The 17,533-nt window shown below is 49.7% G+C and overlaps 1 protein-coding gene and 2 long non-coding RNA genes across 3 annotated transcripts in view; all 3 read right to left on the minus strand.

Annotated features, from left to right (window-relative positions):
* GMDS (GDP-mannose 4,6-dehydratase) overlaps positions 1-17,533 on the minus strand; it is a 411,761-nt gene that overhangs the window by 342,889 nt on the left and 51,339 nt on the right. The window lies entirely within an intron of this gene.
* The window catches only part of LOC123464777, a 44,427-nt gene that overhangs the window by 23,069 nt on the left and 3,825 nt on the right, over positions 1-17,533 (minus strand). The gene's annotated exons all lie outside the window — the stretch shown is intronic.
* On the minus strand, positions 1,301-13,553 carry LOC123464778. The gene is made up of 3 exons (XR_006639830.1): positions 7,980-13,553; positions 3,321-3,396; positions 1,301-1,768 (listed from the first exon to the last, which is right to left on the minus strand). It is a non-coding gene; the product is annotated as an uncharacterized LOC123464778 (long non-coding RNA).

Raw genomic sequence — 17,533 nt, forward strand, 5'->3', positions numbered from 1 at the left:
AACCACGCTTTATTTTTTAAGTACTTTCCCAAACCAGAGGGGAAGCTCTTCCTGAAAGGATGCTCATCCCCAGGTCCTCCCACAACACTGGCACAAGTTGTCCATAAATGCTGGCAACTTAAAGAAACGGACTGACTTCTTTAAGTGAGACTTCACGTGCCCAGTGTGATAGAACGCAGATGATTCAAACCATAGGGGATGTGATATCACCCATTGAGCGGTTACGTATAACCAGGTTAATCTCTACTGTTTCTCAATAATTGTATTTAAAGACAAAATACAAAAGGAGATGAGAAAGCAGAAAAAAGACAATGATGTTTTGCCTCCTGATTTGACAATTAAAGAAATCAGAAAAGTGGACAGTTTCCAAAAACTCAGTCAATTCACAGACAGACTCGAAAGGCAATTACCACTTGGGTGTGTATCTTCTGTGGCCAAGCCCTGTGACCAAATGGCCCAGACTGATTCTGGGTGTCTCTCGTGAAAGGAACCACTTGACTTCCGGCCGCCCACGGATGACGGCTCGGTGTTTCAGCCTAACGTCTCCTGACGGACAGAAGACTAGGGTGTCCCAGGCAGAAGATAAGAAGAACACAATTGCTCTAAAAGTTTTCAATTCGGGCACTGTGTGCACAGGCGTTCCTATTACCGAGCACTTGCGAAAACCAGACCCTTAAGAAAAATGAAGTGCGAGGAAGAGCTGTGATGCCAGCTTCCTCCTGAGCAAGAGCTCCATCCAACCGTCGCCGGCCGCAGCGGAGGGTGAGGAGCCGGGTGGCTGCTAACGGGCGTTTCTGTGAAGATTTTACACGTGTATGTGAAACCAAAAACAACGGCCATAAGGTGGAAAAGTCAGAAAAGACACTTTAGACCAATCAACTTACAAAATCAAACAGCTATAAGGAATAACCAATCACAAAAGAAAACTGAGACTTTTTTGGCCTTAAGTATTGGGATCACTTTTTTCTAAAGACCTAAGGAAGGGAGGATACTTATAAGTTATTGCTAAACGTTAAGGTAAACCTAAATAATGCTGTAGTGTTCTTTCTTTACATCTTTTCACCCACTACCACTTTTTGCCCCTGGCTTTAGAAAGTCAAATATATTATTCAGTACTTTAAAAACCGGTCCCCCCATAATTGTAAGCTGTGTTACAACTTACTTTCAAGGCAAAGTGTGAAGGATAAATACTAGAGGCAGAAAAATTTTCAATCACCTGAAATGAATTCAGAGGCAATTTATTTATATGTACGTTCCTATTACTGCATTCTGGGAAAAAATGTTCTTACTCATAAAATAGTATTGATTTTTTTTTATTAAGAAATTCTAAGTCCTAGAAGGGAGCACACCATGCCTCGAAGTATTATCCCATGGCAAATGCTCATCAAATAAACCATGAAATAAACTAGTAAACTAATAAGAATTGGGCACACAACCAATACTGATTTTCACAGTAAACTAAAAAGTCTTTGGTTTTTAAAAATATGTTCTTAAAACACATCTCTGATAACCATTAAAATAAGATTGTATTGATAACTTTTTTTTTTCATAATAAAAAAAAGTTAAATTTCACAATGTGACAAACAAAATTTCTTTCCTTAAAGTCAGGTAAGGAGCAGAGACTATGATTCGAAAATGAGCATAAAAAATGCATTTAAGAGCAAACGTCACTTCATCTCTCAGCAGGGGCGCTTTCTCATTTCCACACTGAAGATGTTCCTGTTTATTTTCTTTCCACCGAACGGCAACCCGCAGTTTCTCCCATGTCCTATTAAAAAGAGAAGAAAGCCAAAGGCACTGAGCTTTAAAGAAGGGCCAAACACCGTAGTTGTGCCCGTGTAGCTAAACTTGCCAAAGAGAACAGTTATCACCGGATTGTGATGATTAAAGAGACACACAGGACTAATTCAGAATTCTTTCCCTCCCTGTGCACACGTGCGTGCCTGTGCGCTCCGTTGCTTCAGTCTGCCTTTTCACATCCCTGTGGGCTGTACCCAGCAGGCTGCTCTGTCCCTGGGCTTCTCCCTGCACACGGTAAATTTTATTTCCTTGTATTTCAGAGGAGTTCTGCTTCCGTGTCAAGTGCAGAAGTGAGTGAACCATGACAGCTCCGTCTGGCACAGCAGCAGAGCCCAGGTTGTCTTACAGCCTCAGGACGGCCCAGAACAGAGCTGCTCAGACGTTACTGTGCATCCAAATGGCACGACGTGTTCAAAAGGCAGTCCTGAGCCCGCGGAGCTGGGCAGGGCCAAGACTGCCTGGCTGAGGACCGGGCTTCAGGCAGCAAGGTTCTGGGGAGAACGCCCCAGGACGAACGCCCGGGGGGCACAAGCACGCCTCTTTGTGAACGAGGACCCCCGGCTCGGTGGATTCCGAGCTGGGGAAGGCGCTGGCGGTCTCGGGCTCGTTTCTCGTGGTCAAGCTCCGCGCCTCCGCCCGCCGACCCAGGACGGCTGACCGGGCGCCCGGGACCCGCGAGCTGGCCCGGCTCACAGTGCATCTCAGCACCGAGGAGGACAGAGCTCGTCTTATCGTGTGAGTAAATACTTCTGCTGCCAAGAGGAAGCCTGCAGACAGAGGACAGACTTGCCAAGGAACTCAGGGCCTCGGTAATTAGGAAACCGCAAGCCACTACGCGTCTTGCGTCAGTCGCAGATGAAGGGGAGCGCTTGCAAAAGGGTTTCACCGCTGGCCTGCTTTGTGGAAGGGAAAAAAAAAACGGAATTTTTGAATTCCTCTCTTCCCCAATACAATTACGTGTTTCAGCCTACACCGAAGCTGGCTCCCACGCGGGATTGCTGTGCTTGGTGAGGGTGAGGCGAGGAGCAGAACAAACACCCGTCCGGGCAGGCCTGGCCCCGGGACGGCCCGCAGAGACGCCCCGCGGGGAAACGGCCCGCCTGGCGCGGCTCTGACCCGCCGCCGTCTCTGGGGTGAAGACAAACCCCAGCCTCGAACTGCGTCCACACCGCCCTCCTCCGAAGGCGCCTCCTCTCACGCACAGCTCTCCAGTGCCTCCTCGCCACCTCGCTGGTCCCCAATCTTGTTTTCCCTTCATAGTATTGATGCTAGGAATGTGACAGACACAGAGAAAAACACACGACTCTTCAACACACGACGCTTCACAGTATTGACATTAGCAAGGTTACAGACAAACCCAAAGAGAGCACACACACACACACACACGACTCTTCACGGCACTGACACTCGGAACGTTACAGAACAAACACAAAGAAAAACGCACAGGACTCGAGGAGACAGAAACCAAATCCGTGTCAGGTCACACTCAAGTAACTCCTCTGAGAGGGGGCCTAACTTACAGGAAGAAAACACCTCCTAGGGTCTGGTAAGACTGGAACACAGATGTCCTGGGACAACTGTTCAGGGTGTTTTCCCCTAAAAAGTGAAGAAAGATGAATCAAGATTTCCAATCCACCTCAAATACATACCATCTTGATTTCAAAATAAAATGGTGCTTCCCATGTGACACTGCCTCAGAGGATCGAGACGCGGGAACTTGCAGGTTTGGTGAGCGTCACAGGTCACAGCTGGTCACTCTCCAGCAGACGTGCCCCGGACACCTGCTGACCGTGTGACTGCACCAGAGCCGTCACCTGCCTGCCCTTCCTTCACGGGGGGGACACGGGCTGGGCCGGGCAGCACCCCTCTCGAGCCGTCCCTCCCGCCTGGACACTCGGATATGGTCACTGAGGCCCTTCCTTTTCCAACCGCAACAGACGGCTGCAAGCTCCCTCTCAGTGTCCGTCCTAGCAAACCCGTCCCGTCCACAGAGCGCCAGGGCCCTTCCCAGTCCTCGGATGCCCGAGACAAAGGCAGCCACATACAGCGAGACTCCGCAAGGCTAACTCTGCAGGGGCAGACGGAAGGCCGGTACTGACGGCTGGGGGAGGCAGCACAGACTAAGGGACTCAGCAGATGAGAGAAGGACTGAGCGCGTGTCCCCTCAACACTCTGGGACTTTGACACTTTACAAAACGCAACCAGAATCTCTCCACCGCCTGTTACGTTAAACCAATATCGGGCTTAACATAACAGGCTATGGAGAGATTTTGGTTGCATTTTCCTTATGATTATACAGTGGAAGTGAGAAATAGATTTAAGGGACTAGATCTGATAGATAGAGTGCCTGATGAACTATCGACTGAGGTTCGTGACATTGTACAGGAGACAGGGATCAAGACTATCCTCATGGAAAAGAAATGCAAAAAAAGCAAAATGGCTGTCTGGAAGGCCTTACAAATAGCTGCGAAAAGAAGAGAAACAAAAAGCAAAGGAGAAAAGGAAAGATATAAGCATCTGAATGCAGAGTTCCAAAGAATAGCAAGGAGAGATAAGAAAGCCTTCCTCAGACATCAATGCAAAGATATAGAGGAAAACAACAGAATGGGAAAGACTAGAGATCTCTTCAAGAAAATTAGAGATACCAAGGGAACATTTCATGCAAAGATGGGCTCGATAAAGGACAGAAATGGTATGGACCTAACAGAAGCAGAAGATATTAAGAAGAGGTGGCAAGAATACACAGAAGAACTGTACAAAAAAGATCTTCACGTTCCAGATAATCACGATGGTGTGATCACCGACCTACAGCCAGACATCCTGGAATGTAAAGTCAGGTGGGCCTTAGAAAGCATCACTACGAACAAAGCTAGTGGAGGTGATGGAATTCCAGTTGAGCTATTTCAAATCCTGAAAGATGATGCTGTGAAAGTGCTGCACTCAATATGCCAGCAAATTTGGAAAACTCAGCCGTGGCCACAGAACTGGAAAAGGTCAGTTTTCATTCTGATCACAAAGAAAGGCAATGCCAAAGAATGCTCAAACTACCACACAATTGCACTCATCTCACACACTAGTAAAGTAACGCTCAAAATTCTCCAAGCCAGGCTTCAGCAATACGTGAACCATGAACTTCCAGATGTTCAAGCTGGTGTTAGAAAAGGCAGAGGAACCAGAGATCAAATTGCCAACATCCGCTGGATCATGAAAAAAGCAAGAAAGTTTCAGAAAAACATCTATTTCTGCTTTATTGACTATGCCAAAGCCTTTCACTGTGTGGATCATAAAAAACTGTGGGAAATTCTGAAAGAGATGGGAATACCAGACCACCTGACCTGCCTCTTAAGAAACCTATATGCAGGTCAGGAAGCAACAGTTAGAACTGGACGTGGAACAACAGACTGGTTCCAAATAGGAAAAGGAGTACGTCAAGGCTGTATATTGTCACCCTGCTTATTGAACTTCTATGCAGAGTACATCATGAGAAATGCTGGGCTGAAAGAAGCACAAGCTGGAATCAAGATTGCCAGGAGAAATCTCAATAACCTCAGATATGCAGATGACACCACCTTTATGGCAGAAAGTGAAGAGGAACTAAAAAGCCTCTTGATGCAAGTCAAAGTAGAGAGTGAAAAAGTTGGCTTAAAGCTCAACATTCAGAAAACGAAGATCATGGCATCTGGTCCCATCATTTTATGGGAAGTAGATGGGGAAACAGTGAAAACGGTGGCAGACTTTATTTTGGGGGGCTCCAAGATCAATGCAGACGGTGATTGCAGCCATGAAATTAAAAGATGCTTACTCCTTGGAAGGAAAGTTATGACCAACCTAGATAGCATATTCAAAAGTAGAGACATTACTTTGCCAACAAAGGTCCGTCTAGTCAAGGCTATGGTTTTTCCAGTGGTCATGTATGGATGTGAGAGTTGGACTGTGAAGAAGGCTGAGCGCCGAAGAACTGATGCTTTTGAACTGTGGTGTTGGAGAAGACTCTTGAGAGTCCCTTGGACTGCAAGGAGATCCAACCAGTCCATTCTAAAGGAGATCAGTCTTGGGTGTTCTTTGGAAGGACTGATGCTAAAGCTGAAACTCCAGTACTTTGGCCACCTCATGCGAAGTATTGACTCATTGGAAAAGACTCTGATGCTGGGAGGGATTGGGGGCAGGAGGAGAAGGGGACGACAGAGGATGAGATGGCTGGATGGCATCATCGACTCAATGGACATGAGTTTGGGTGAACTCCGGGAGTTGGTGATGGACAAGGAGGCCTGGCGTGCTGTGATTCATGGGGTTGCAAAGAGTCGAACACAACTGAGTGACTGAACTGAACTGAACTGTTACATATATGTATATATACACACAGACACACACACACACAACATACACACTTTTAGTAAGCCAAAAATTATTTTTTAAAAGCCTTTGTAAATAATATGTACAAATATGCAGTTTGGTAGTCACAATGGATTAGCACCATGTGTTGGAGTATAAATGAACAAGGAAGCCAGTGAAACATCACTCACCTACATATATAATATAAATGTGTTACAGTCAAAGGAAGCAACCTGGATCTATTTAAGCCTAAAATTAATGTATTTTAAAATAAATTTTAAAATTCAAATGTAAATTTTGCTCCCTATAAAAACAAGTAGTACTGTATTTTTCAATAATTACAATAGTTTTTTTAATTGCAGTTTATAAATTGCAACTTATAAACTAGTTTATAGACAATTCGTTTATAAATTGCAGCTTATGCCACACCCGACATCTGAACTGAGAGAAGGGTAGGTTCCGGACAGTGATCCTTCCCCGGGGGAGAAGCCTGCCCCGGGTGTCGCAGACTCAGCCGCCCTCCAGGCCCATCACGAAGCCTGGAGGCGAGGCTTGGATGACCCTGCTTGATTTGGAAACCACCTCAGAGAGAAAGCTCTCAACCAGGGTCTGATGTCCAACTCCAAACAACTAATTTGGAAAGGTATTTTTAAATTAGTTCTGAAAAGACAACTGTTTCCTCAGCCCACACAGACGGCAAACATGCTCGCTAACGGCGCGCTCCTGAATCCGCTGTGATTCTTGCCACACGCACCGCGCCGCGCCGCGCCCGCGCACGCACCGGCAGCGCCCCCGCACGCACCGCTCGGCGCACACACCGGCAGCGCCCCCGCACGCACCGCGCCGCGCCCCCGCACGCACCGGCAGCGCCCCCGCACGCACCGGCAGCGCCCCCGCACGCACCGCGCCGCGCCCCCGCACGCACCGGCAGCGCCCCCGCACGCACCGCGCCGCGCCCGCGCACGCACCGGCAGCGCCCCCGCACGCACCGCGCCGCGCACGCACCGGCAGCGCCCCCGCACGCACCGCGCCGCGCCCCCGCACGCGCCGCGCCCCCGCACGCGCCGCGCCCCCGCACGCGCCGCGCCCCCGCACGCGCCGCGCCCCCGCACGCGCCGCGCCCCCGCACGCGCCGCGCCCCCGCACGCGCCGCGCCGCGCTCCAGGACGCCTGCAGGGATAGCAAAGGTTGTCAGAAGCACTCTGCGAGGACTATTTTAGGGTCTGACCTCTAAGTGTACGTGTGCGATTAACTCATCAGCTGAAGCAAGCTATTCACTCAGCGCTGAGCAGCCTGAGAGGCAGCAGGCGTCCACGGAGCACCTCCTGGGGCCCCGGACCCACGTCTTGGGGACAGGGGTTCCAGTCAGAGGCGAGGACAGGACCCGGCAAGGCCCCAGGGGCTTCCATGTGCTTCTCTGAGAGCTTGGTGTCCATCTGGGGGTAACTGGAGATTCACTTTCAACCTCGTAACAGAGCAGTACCATGAAGCGCTGACCCAGAGGCGGCCGGGGAGACCCCGGGTGCCCCGCCCGTGACCCATGGACGGCTTCTCTGGGACAGAGTGAGCTCTCACACCAGGTGAGGGAAGAAACGGAGGAAAGAGGAAACCAAACCAAAGCACCTTTTAAGCAGAGTTACCATTTCCCGAATTCTCCCGGAAACACAAATAAGGGTTTGATTTCAAAGGACTTCCTGGCTGTGACTCAGGCTTTTAGAGAAAAAAAAAAAAGCAGAATAAAAAGAAAGCCAAGACCTCAACCAAGCAGGTCACTAATGACAGGAGGCCCTGTCGATGAAGTTGAAAGCAAGGCCTGCCACAAATAAGTGACGATACAGCGAACTCACTCGGGAAAACAGAGGGCTGGCTCTGCCTGCGCGTCCTGCACCACGACACAGTCACCAAGAAAAATAACGTTCTGCCAAGGAGCATCGTAATGACGCAGGAAATTGTCTGTGCCTGATAAGGTCACTGCTCTCAGAGGAAAAACCTCTCGAGACCACATTGGCCCCAGAACCACACCAGGATACATATTCTAGCACCTATTAAAGAAACGCAGCCCATCGTCTGAAACTGGGACGCACAGCTGACAGCGTGGGCGTCTGAGCTCCAGTCCTGGTTCTGCCTGCCGCTACGTGACCTTGAAATCTTGAGTAAGACGCGGGGCACGGCAGCCAGGTTTCGCTCTGGTGAACTGATCAGACAAGTTCAGTGGTTCTCAAATTCCCCTCCCATGGAACACCAGTGCTCCGCAAATTAAGACTGTGGTTTTCTGCAGCTAACATCAAATAATGGACATCTGTGCACACAGTTCTTTCCCATCAAGCTTTTCTTAGGCCTCTGGGGCTGGGAACCATGTGTCTGAATGAGCAAGCAGAAACTGACTACCCAACAGAAGAGAGATTTGTTTTTTGTGCTTCCAGGTTGGAATGTTAAACTTCATACTTCTAAAATAGTTACATTTTTTGCTAGTAAAATTATTCCTGGTGCAACTGACAGAATCAAAGTTACTAGGTTTTTATGTCTCTCTATCTCACACACACACGCACACACACAAACCCTTCCTGGAGCTCTGTGGCATGGCCAGATTTGAGACCTACTGGGTCAGTTGTGTCTAAAGCAGGGCCCTGGGCTGAGGAGACAGTGTGCACGACCCCCCGCTCCTCCCGCCTCACATGGCTTCCCCAGGGCACGGAGCCCCACCTGGCCCCCGGGTGCTGGGCGCCTGCAGTCTCCCTCCATCCCGCCCCCTCTGCATGCCTGCAGTCACCCTTCTCCACCACCCCACCTGCTCTGTGACCATCTAAGGATAAAGGTTAGGAAGCAACAGCCCGTCAACTGAGAAAAAGCTCTGATTTTTCTGGCCCTCCGCTGGCACGACAGCTGATGTGACGCCCACGGGAGACTGGGGGGGCACCGAGGATGTCTGCTCTGGACGGATAGCGCGCCCTGGAGCCGTGGCTGGTGACTCTGAACGATGGCACGGGTGTGGCTCAGAGGACAGGGAGAAACTGTCCCAGCAGGGAGCAGGCACTAGAGAAACCTCCAAGGCAGGGGCGGAAAGCCATGTCATCTGCCATCTCAGACGAAACTTGAAAAAGCATCTGACATCTGACATCTCAGGGAGAGAGGAATCACCAATGAAGACTCAGACGCCCAACCAGCCACCTGCGGCTGGGTTCTCGTGTCAGGAGAGCTTGAACGCCCTGGACGCCCTGTCCCAACCAGAGTGCCCTGGGGAAGCAGGGCCAGCTGGACGCCACGCAGAGTGTGAGCAAAGAGATTTATCACGCGGAGCTGGTCTGACCAGCACCATCTTGGTTGTTCTGCGTACAGTTCATCTTCAGTTCCAGGGTCAGTTTGTTCCCATGTCCTTGAGGCCCATCCTCAGAATTGTGGCAGCTCTTGTCCTGGCTACAGTCTGGGCTTCATGCAGCTGACTTCTCCACCTGGAGGAGATTCAGTATCTATAAGACAGCTCACAGGACGTGGCTCAGGGTATCACCTGTAGCTCTCGAGGAGGAACTAAAGGCCCTTGACTTTGCTTAATGACTAAACTATTATTAGTCTTGTTGGACTGTCTTCCTTTGTTTCTATAGTCTCTCATTTCTCTAATTAAACTTATGCTTTGGCTAAAGTTTTTCCAAGGACAAAAGGCAGGTGGAGGACATGCGGAGGGGCAGGACCACAGAGTCCTGCTCCACTTCAAGCAGAAGAAATAGAGGGAAGCAGAGAGTCCCTTGCTGCTGACAAAATGTGAGCCCAACATGCAGGGCCAGCAATACGGCGTGGTTTAGGGCCTCGTCCACTCCCAGCGTCAGACAGCTGACACCCTGGGCTTGTACGCTGTTCAGAGAGAGAAGGCTGGGTGGAAAAACCCCTAACTACACTTTAGTTCACAGGCCACAAGCTGAGACTCTACGATGCTCTTTCTCTTCTCTTTGCTGTTTTGGAAACTGAATGAATCGGTTACATTTTTCAAATACTAGCCAGAACACATCAACTGCTTCTTTTAAAATAAACTTCCAAAATGGGGCAAAGTCAATGCCAAATAAGGACTCTGCTTCTAAATATAAACTTAATACAACCACTGCAGGCAAGACTGAAATTATTCAAGAAACCTGACTGCTGAATATTTAGAGGAAGAAAGTGTACTTTTAATGGATTTCTGAGTCTTTGTAGTCAACAAGAGAACACAAATAATAATTGATATTTTAAATCCCATCTGGATATATTATATTGACAAAACACCATGAAGAGATTAGGAACCACATTTTGTGAATACTTAGAGTTTCAGTAGTAGACAGAGTGCTTGAAAAAGATACTGAGGTTCAAAGAGAATTTGTAGACTTCACTTTAGATCCATCATCAACTTCCTACAGGAAAAGCCAAAGATCATTTCCTTTCTCAATATCAAGGATATCGTCAAGCACAGGCAGCACTACGGTCACCAGACCTAAGTCGGGGACAGGCCAGGAACTGCAAGGTCCTCGGAGAGACAGAAGAGTGGGCTGCCGTCTATGGGGTCGCACAGAGTCGGATACGACTGAAGTGACTTGGCAGCAGCGGCAGGCACGTTTCTATCAAGGTAGTTCTAACTGAAGTCCAGGTGTTTAAAAAAAACAGCTGAAAATTCCTCAGAGGGAACAACAGCTCAGTCTACAACAGGACATGGAACAGTTTGAAGCAACCAGGCAGGCCCCCAGGCTCCCGCCAGAAAAGCGGACCCAGTTTTACATCTGCTGGGAAAACAGAGGCACCAAGAACTCAATGATCACAATTATAGTTCGATGAGGCCGTTGAGAGTAACTTACTTTCCCCTTTACTTTCGTAAAGTAGTTGCCAGGACCTGGGATCTTTAACTCACACCCTCCTCCAGCAGAACAGCATGCCCAGATATAGACCCAGAGTGGGACAGACACACAGAGAGAATGCAGCCAGGTCAAGGACAGCAATTCTCTGCCTGGACAGAACATGCCGTGCCGCGGAGTCACCGGACGTGGTGGACCCCATGTGCTTGGTGTGACTTTAACAAGGCCTTGTTACTTCCAGCTTGCTTGAAGTCCTTTATCCTTGTCACTGCATAGTCTAAACTAAGTGTTTAAAAAGAAAAAAAAAAGCACAGTTACAGTAGAGACTCAGCCATTTGTCTTTTTTGGAAGACTTAAAACTCTAAAGACCAGTACACATCAGACTTACAGAAATTACTACCAGTGGGCTTCCCTGGTGGTGCAGTGGATAAGAATCCGCCTGCCAATGTGGGCAACAGGGGTTCCATCCCTGGTCCGGGAAGACCCCACACGCCGTGGGGCCACTAAACCTGACCACCACAGCTACTGAAGCCCAAGCACCTGGAGCCCGTGCCTCGCGACAAGAGAAGCCCCCGCCACGAGAAGCCGTGCACCACAACACAAGAGCAGAGCCCGCTCGCTGCAGCAGGAGAAATGCCCTCACGTGAGCGAAGACCCAGCACAGGCAAATTAAATAAGTAAATAAATGATCTGAAAAGATCACTACCCGTGAGTATCTACCAACCTGAACGACAGCATCACAAGTGACAAACCCAGGCTGTGAAGGGACTCGGCGCTCACGAGCCCGAGCCCAGGAGCCTGCACTCCTAACCTGAGGAGACAAACCCAGGCTGTGAAGGGACTCAGGCGCTCACGAGCCCGAGCCCAGGAGCCTGCACTCCTAACCTGAGGAGACAAACCCAGGCTGTGAAGGGACTCAGGCGCTCACGAGCCCGAGCCCAGGAGCCTGCACTCCTAACCTGAGGAGACAAACCCAGGCTGCGAAGGGGACTCGGCGTTCACGAGCCCGCACTCATGAGTCTGCACTCCTAACCTGAGGAGTAAAGTGCGAGATTGTTGCAAAGGTTTCCAGGGTCTCATGAGCTTAATAAAATAGAGCAATGAGCCCTCAGCCAGATTCAAATGACAATACGAGAAACAAGACCAACAGGGAACGGAGGAGAAATTTAGCCTGTTCAACGTGGAGCCCCTGCGGCTAGCCAGAGCAGCCCGTGTCACACGACCTGCCAGACACATTTACGAAAATGTGGAAGAAACGGGGAAGGCCCGGAAGGGGAGGGGAGAAAAAGAACATCGGGAGGAGAGAGAGAGAAAGAGAGAAGCAGACGTGCTCAGCTACACCCCTTCCAAAAAAAAAAAAAATCACAGAAAGGATTACTGCAGAGTAAGGGCCATGATTTAGTACATGCATGCGCGCACACACATATATACACACACACAGCTTAAAATTAATAAGTAACCAAAATTAAGTCAAATCGTAATGAAAGTGCCAGAAACCACAAAATACACACCCAGGAGTCTTGAAACAAAAGCTGGGAAGACAGGATTGAATACGGATTAGATGAAGGCAGCAGGAAGAAGCCTCTTATGCTCAGTCTGGGACAGAACCGAAGGTGACCGTCACCAACCCCTCACGACCAGTCTTTGCCAACAGCACCAGTCAGGGCTTTTTGCTGGGAAACAAGGCTCCACAGGCCTCCGTGCTTCTGCACATCTTAAAGCAGGAGGACCGACTGTCCTGCGTCCTGAACTGCCTTTTCAAGGAGGTCTGGACAGTGACTGCTTTGAAGATAAACCTATTTCCCTCCACAAAAAGCCTGCTTACCACCCATCACAAAAGACTCAGGTTCCCTAAGCTCGGGGTTCCCTTCCCGCACGCACGGACCTCTCCCTCTGTGTCCATATTGCCCCATGAAAGCAGGGGGTCCGGAAGGGCAGCAGGGACACGGGACACCCTGGCCGCCGCTACTGCCGCAGGTCGTGAGGCCTCCTGTCTCTGACCTGAGACTCTGAAATCTTCCACCAGCTCCCAGGAAACCCACCAACTTGTCAGCTTGTAAGGAGCTAAAATCTCAGACCCCTCCCAGTTCTTGCAGCAATAAGCATTTCATGAACATGACCCGAGTATCCCATCGCCCTGTAGGAGAGCACCCCCGTTAGCTTCATTTCACAGATACAGTCACTGAACAGTTACCAAGCGCCAGGTACGTGTCAGGCCCTGTTCTAGACGCTCAGAACAGAGCTGTGAAAATACCGAGCAAGTCCTTAACTCCACAGAACTCAGTCACTAGTGGTGACCCTGGCCTGCCTCGACTGAGCAGTGCCGTAAATGGAGGAGAGAGGCTGCCTGGGTGGCAGGGCCCCCGAGCCCGCACACTCCTGCCCGCTGTACTGCTGACCCCACGCTGTGGTGGAAGGGGGCCCAGCCTCCGGGCTTCCTCGGCAGTGTGCTCAGAATCGCCTGGCCCGACACCCCACTGAACAGACAGGACTCCCGCGAGAAAGCCCTGACTGTGGGTCTGTGTTGGGGGCCAGCGTGAGGCACTCCGCCCGTGGCAAAGGTCATGAGGAAGGAGGCTCGACATATGCAAAGGCGGGATCGAGCCTCAGGAGTCCCCCTGGCAATCCTCGAGCATCTACCCCCATAACCAGAGCCTGCCTACTTTACTACTTTGTGCTCTCACCTACACCTCTGACTTTATGGGGGCTGTCCCCCACCACCTCTTTCAGAGAAGGAGTTAACTTAGAGCTCCAGTTAATAATAATTCCTGGGCATGACAGGAGTGTTTCAACCTACAAACTCCTCTGAAGGTTCTCTGGCCTGCCTGACAGGCTTGTCCGGCCACATGTGATTGCTCACAGCCTCCCAACCGTGAGAGGCACGAGATGCTTTAAACCTTCTAAAAACAGGTTCTTTAGAGAAGTTAGAAAATTATTAGTATAAGTATAGTGGGGCTGATTAGAAATTGTATTGGTGAAGGGTTTTTCATTTGTTGAGCCAATGTCTACTGCTAAGTCTCCACATCCCCTGCCCTTATACACATTAATGAATATATAGAAGAAATAAGTATTAACTTTGATATAAATCACGTTAGACCCTAGGCTAAGTAAACTCTTTCCTTAATTAAAACCCACTACACCCTCACCCTATAGGAATGTAACTTTATTTGGGTGGCGTCTGTTTTAAGAATAATCGCCCCTGGAGAAATAAGTGTTGACTGACCGCTGTCACAAGGAGAGGGTCATAAATTGTCAGCAGGCCCCCCTGGCCAGAAGATGATGTAACACCCCTAAGACCTCTGTATACATTTGTATGAAGCACCTGACTTTAATAAAAGTCAGGACTGCTGTCCCCGCATGACTTTTGTATAACATCTCAGTGTATAAAAGTAGACCATGGAAAATGAAGAATTGGGATCAGTTCCTCGAAATACTGGTCTCCCCATGTCTCTCTCTCTCTCAAACTCTGGCTGAGTCTCCATCTGGAGCGCGGAGCCCGCCAAGCTTACTAACTTTGCCTGGGCTTCTAAGATCCAACCGGGGAGGCCTCAGTGTCTCCTCTCCTTCGGGAGAACGGAAGGACGCCTGCGGCCTACGTAAGTGGTGCAAGCTTCTTGTCTTGAAGTTTTATTGGTCTCCCGCGTAAACCAAGCTACTCAGCCTCTTTTCTCCACTGAGTTTTCCTGCTGAGCTATCCTCATTCTATTACTCTTTATATCTCTAATTAATATCTAATTGAAGCTATTGTATCCTGATCCTCGCCGACGCCGTCCCCGCTTCGAACTCCCTGGATCAGCCGGGGCTGGACCCCGGCAGGTGTGGGCGGCAAGACGGGTGCAGTAGGACGAAAGAAGCGAGAGCGTCCGGGACACCAGGGTCACCTCTGAAGCGTCCGGGACACCAGGGTCGTCTCTGAAGCGTCCGGGACACCAGGGTCGTCTCTGAAGCGTCCAGGACACCAGGATTGTCTCTGAAGGACTCTGAGTAACACAGCCCCCGAGAAGACAAGTGGGCATCGCTGATGATTGCTGCTGTGAACTGAGACATAGGGCGTGTGTCCATCACGACACTGCTGAAAACTCCACCTTATCCACGTGTTGAAGTCCCAGCCGTCCACAAGACGAGGGGACAAGGGAGCCCTGGGCATGGGAAAGCCCGGCGGCCTCGAGCTCAGACTTCTCGCCTCAGGAACTGGGAGACAGGCAGCGAAGGGCAAGACCACAGCAGACAGGGCGGAGGAACAACTCAAGAGGCAGACAGACGCAAGATGTTGTCTCAGACTGTGGACTTGAAACAGATACCTTCCCACCAAAGAACAGACAGTGTACACAACAAAAAACAAAGCTCCCAAGCCCCATGTGAGGCAGGAATACATTAAAAAAAAAAAAAAGAAGGCAGAATTATATCCAAACTCACTTGCGATGCTGCTGCTGCTAAGTCACTTCAGTCGTGTCCGACTCTGTGCGACCCCATAGACGGCAGCCTACCAGGCTCCTCCATCCATGGGATTTTCCAGGCAAGAGTACTGGAGTGGGATGCCATTGCCTTCTCCGTTGCGATGCTGGTCATTATAAATTAATTTAACCCCCTCTATTAAAGATAAAGTCTCTCAGATTAAGGGGAAAAAATAAGATACCACCTCTCAAAATAACCTGATCTGGTATATATCCAGCAGATAAAAACAAAAGAGAGGGAGCAGCAATGTTAATACAAGACAAAGCAGGCCTCAGGCAGAAGAATTAAGTAGAACAACGATTACAAGGTAACAGTCGTGAAATCTCTATGCATTAAATATCACTGAACTGATAGACTAAGAAGACCAGAAAGAATAAGAGGCAAAAGCTCTGACTAGCTTGGAAAACAGTCCCACAAAACCTAAAAGCACTGAGAGAGCAGCCTGCTTGTCCGACGTTCTCTGCAGGAAAAACCAGCACGGAGCACGGAGGATGCAAGCATACGCTGGATACTGGTGACGGGTCTGCATCAGACTGTCGTCACATACGTCTTCCTTTTAAGCATTGATGAAACATTTAGAAAAATTGATGATATATCAGAACACAAAAGTTCCTAACAAATATAAACAGCACAAAGCCACTGTCTCAATTCCCAAAGCAATAAAATTCATAACCAATCTTAAATTTAAAATGTTAGAACTTTTTAAATACTACACTAAGTAATACATAGACAAAAAGAAAGCCAAATTTGCAATTATTGGTTTTTGAAAGAACTACTACTTATGAATACTTAGGAAATAAAAGCAGATACACTCCAAAAAAATTGTATTACTTTGTCAACAAAGGTCCTTCTAGTCAAGGCTATGGTTTTTCCAGTGGTCATGTATGGATGTGAGAGTTGGACTATAAAGAAAGCTGAGCACTGAAGAATTGATGCTTTTGAACTGTGGCGTTGGAGAAGACTCTTGAGAGTCCCTTGGACAGCAAGGAGGTCCAACCAGTCCATCCTAAAGGAACTCAGTCCTGAATATTCATTGGAAGGACTGATGCTGAAGCTGACTTTGGCCACCTGATGCGAAGGACCAACCCATTGGAAAAGACCCTGATCCTGGGAAAGATTGAAGGTGGGAGGAGCAGGGGATGACAGAGGATGAAATGGCTGGATGGCATCACCGACTCGATGGACATGAGACTGAGCAAGCTCCGGGAGTTGGTGATGGACAGGGAGGCCTGGCAGGCTGCAGTCCATGGGGTTGGAAAGAGTCGGACACGACTGAGCGACTGAACTGAACTGAACAGCCTCTTATTATCATACAAGCTAATAAAAATCTTACTGTCCACTTGCTGGTACCTATAGTTTCTTCCCCAAAACGGGGAGTGGCGTGGAAACTTTCATTCACACTGAGAAATGAAACAAGTTAGACCACGAGTCCACAACTGAAGACGACAGGCTTCTGAATGAACGTTTCAGAACCTGTACCGGAGGCAGGATTGATAGAGCCGACCCCAGATGCTGCCGGGCTGGGGCAGGGTGTGGAGGGAAAGAAGGCAGGATGCAGGCAGGCCCAAGATTGGAAAGGTCCAGGCAGAGGCCAAGGACACAGCAGAGGGTCTGGCGTGGATGCCCTGCTCTCAGTGCAAGGACTCCGGGCCCAACCGAGCGGTGCAAGCAGAAGCCACACAGACAGGCAGGGCACCCAGGAAGGTCGACCTGGCCTCAGTCAGTGCGAAGAATGAGACCACGTGAAGGCAGGTGAGGCTGCCAGCACTTCTCATGACCAAGAACAAAGGGGAGCTTCCAGGTGTGGGGCCATCCAGTAGCAGTTTCCATCCGGGACACACCCTGCTTCTGAGATTGTAAAACAGACACTCCCATAACCACTGAGTATTCTGACGCCTCATTCGCTCAGCGTTGGGAACCGCAGGTGCGCCTAAGCTCCTGGCGTGTCAAGAGCTGGGTGACCCCCCCACCCCCCACCCTAAGGACCACACGGGGCAGGCAGGCATCACCAGGGCCCCCAGGAGCAACCTGAGCTCCACGCAGCCAAAGGCCGTGCCACCAGCAAGGACGCAGGTCGGATGTCAGCACCCCCTGACTATTACAGAGACCGTGAGGCTGAGTGTCCAGTTCTAAAC

This window comes from Bubalus bubalis, chromosome 2 (genome assembly GCF_019923935.1).
Source record: "Bubalus bubalis isolate 160015118507 breed Murrah chromosome 2, NDDB_SH_1, whole genome shotgun sequence".
In the NCBI taxonomy this organism is placed as follows: domain Eukaryota; kingdom Metazoa; phylum Chordata; class Mammalia; order Artiodactyla; family Bovidae; genus Bubalus; species Bubalus bubalis.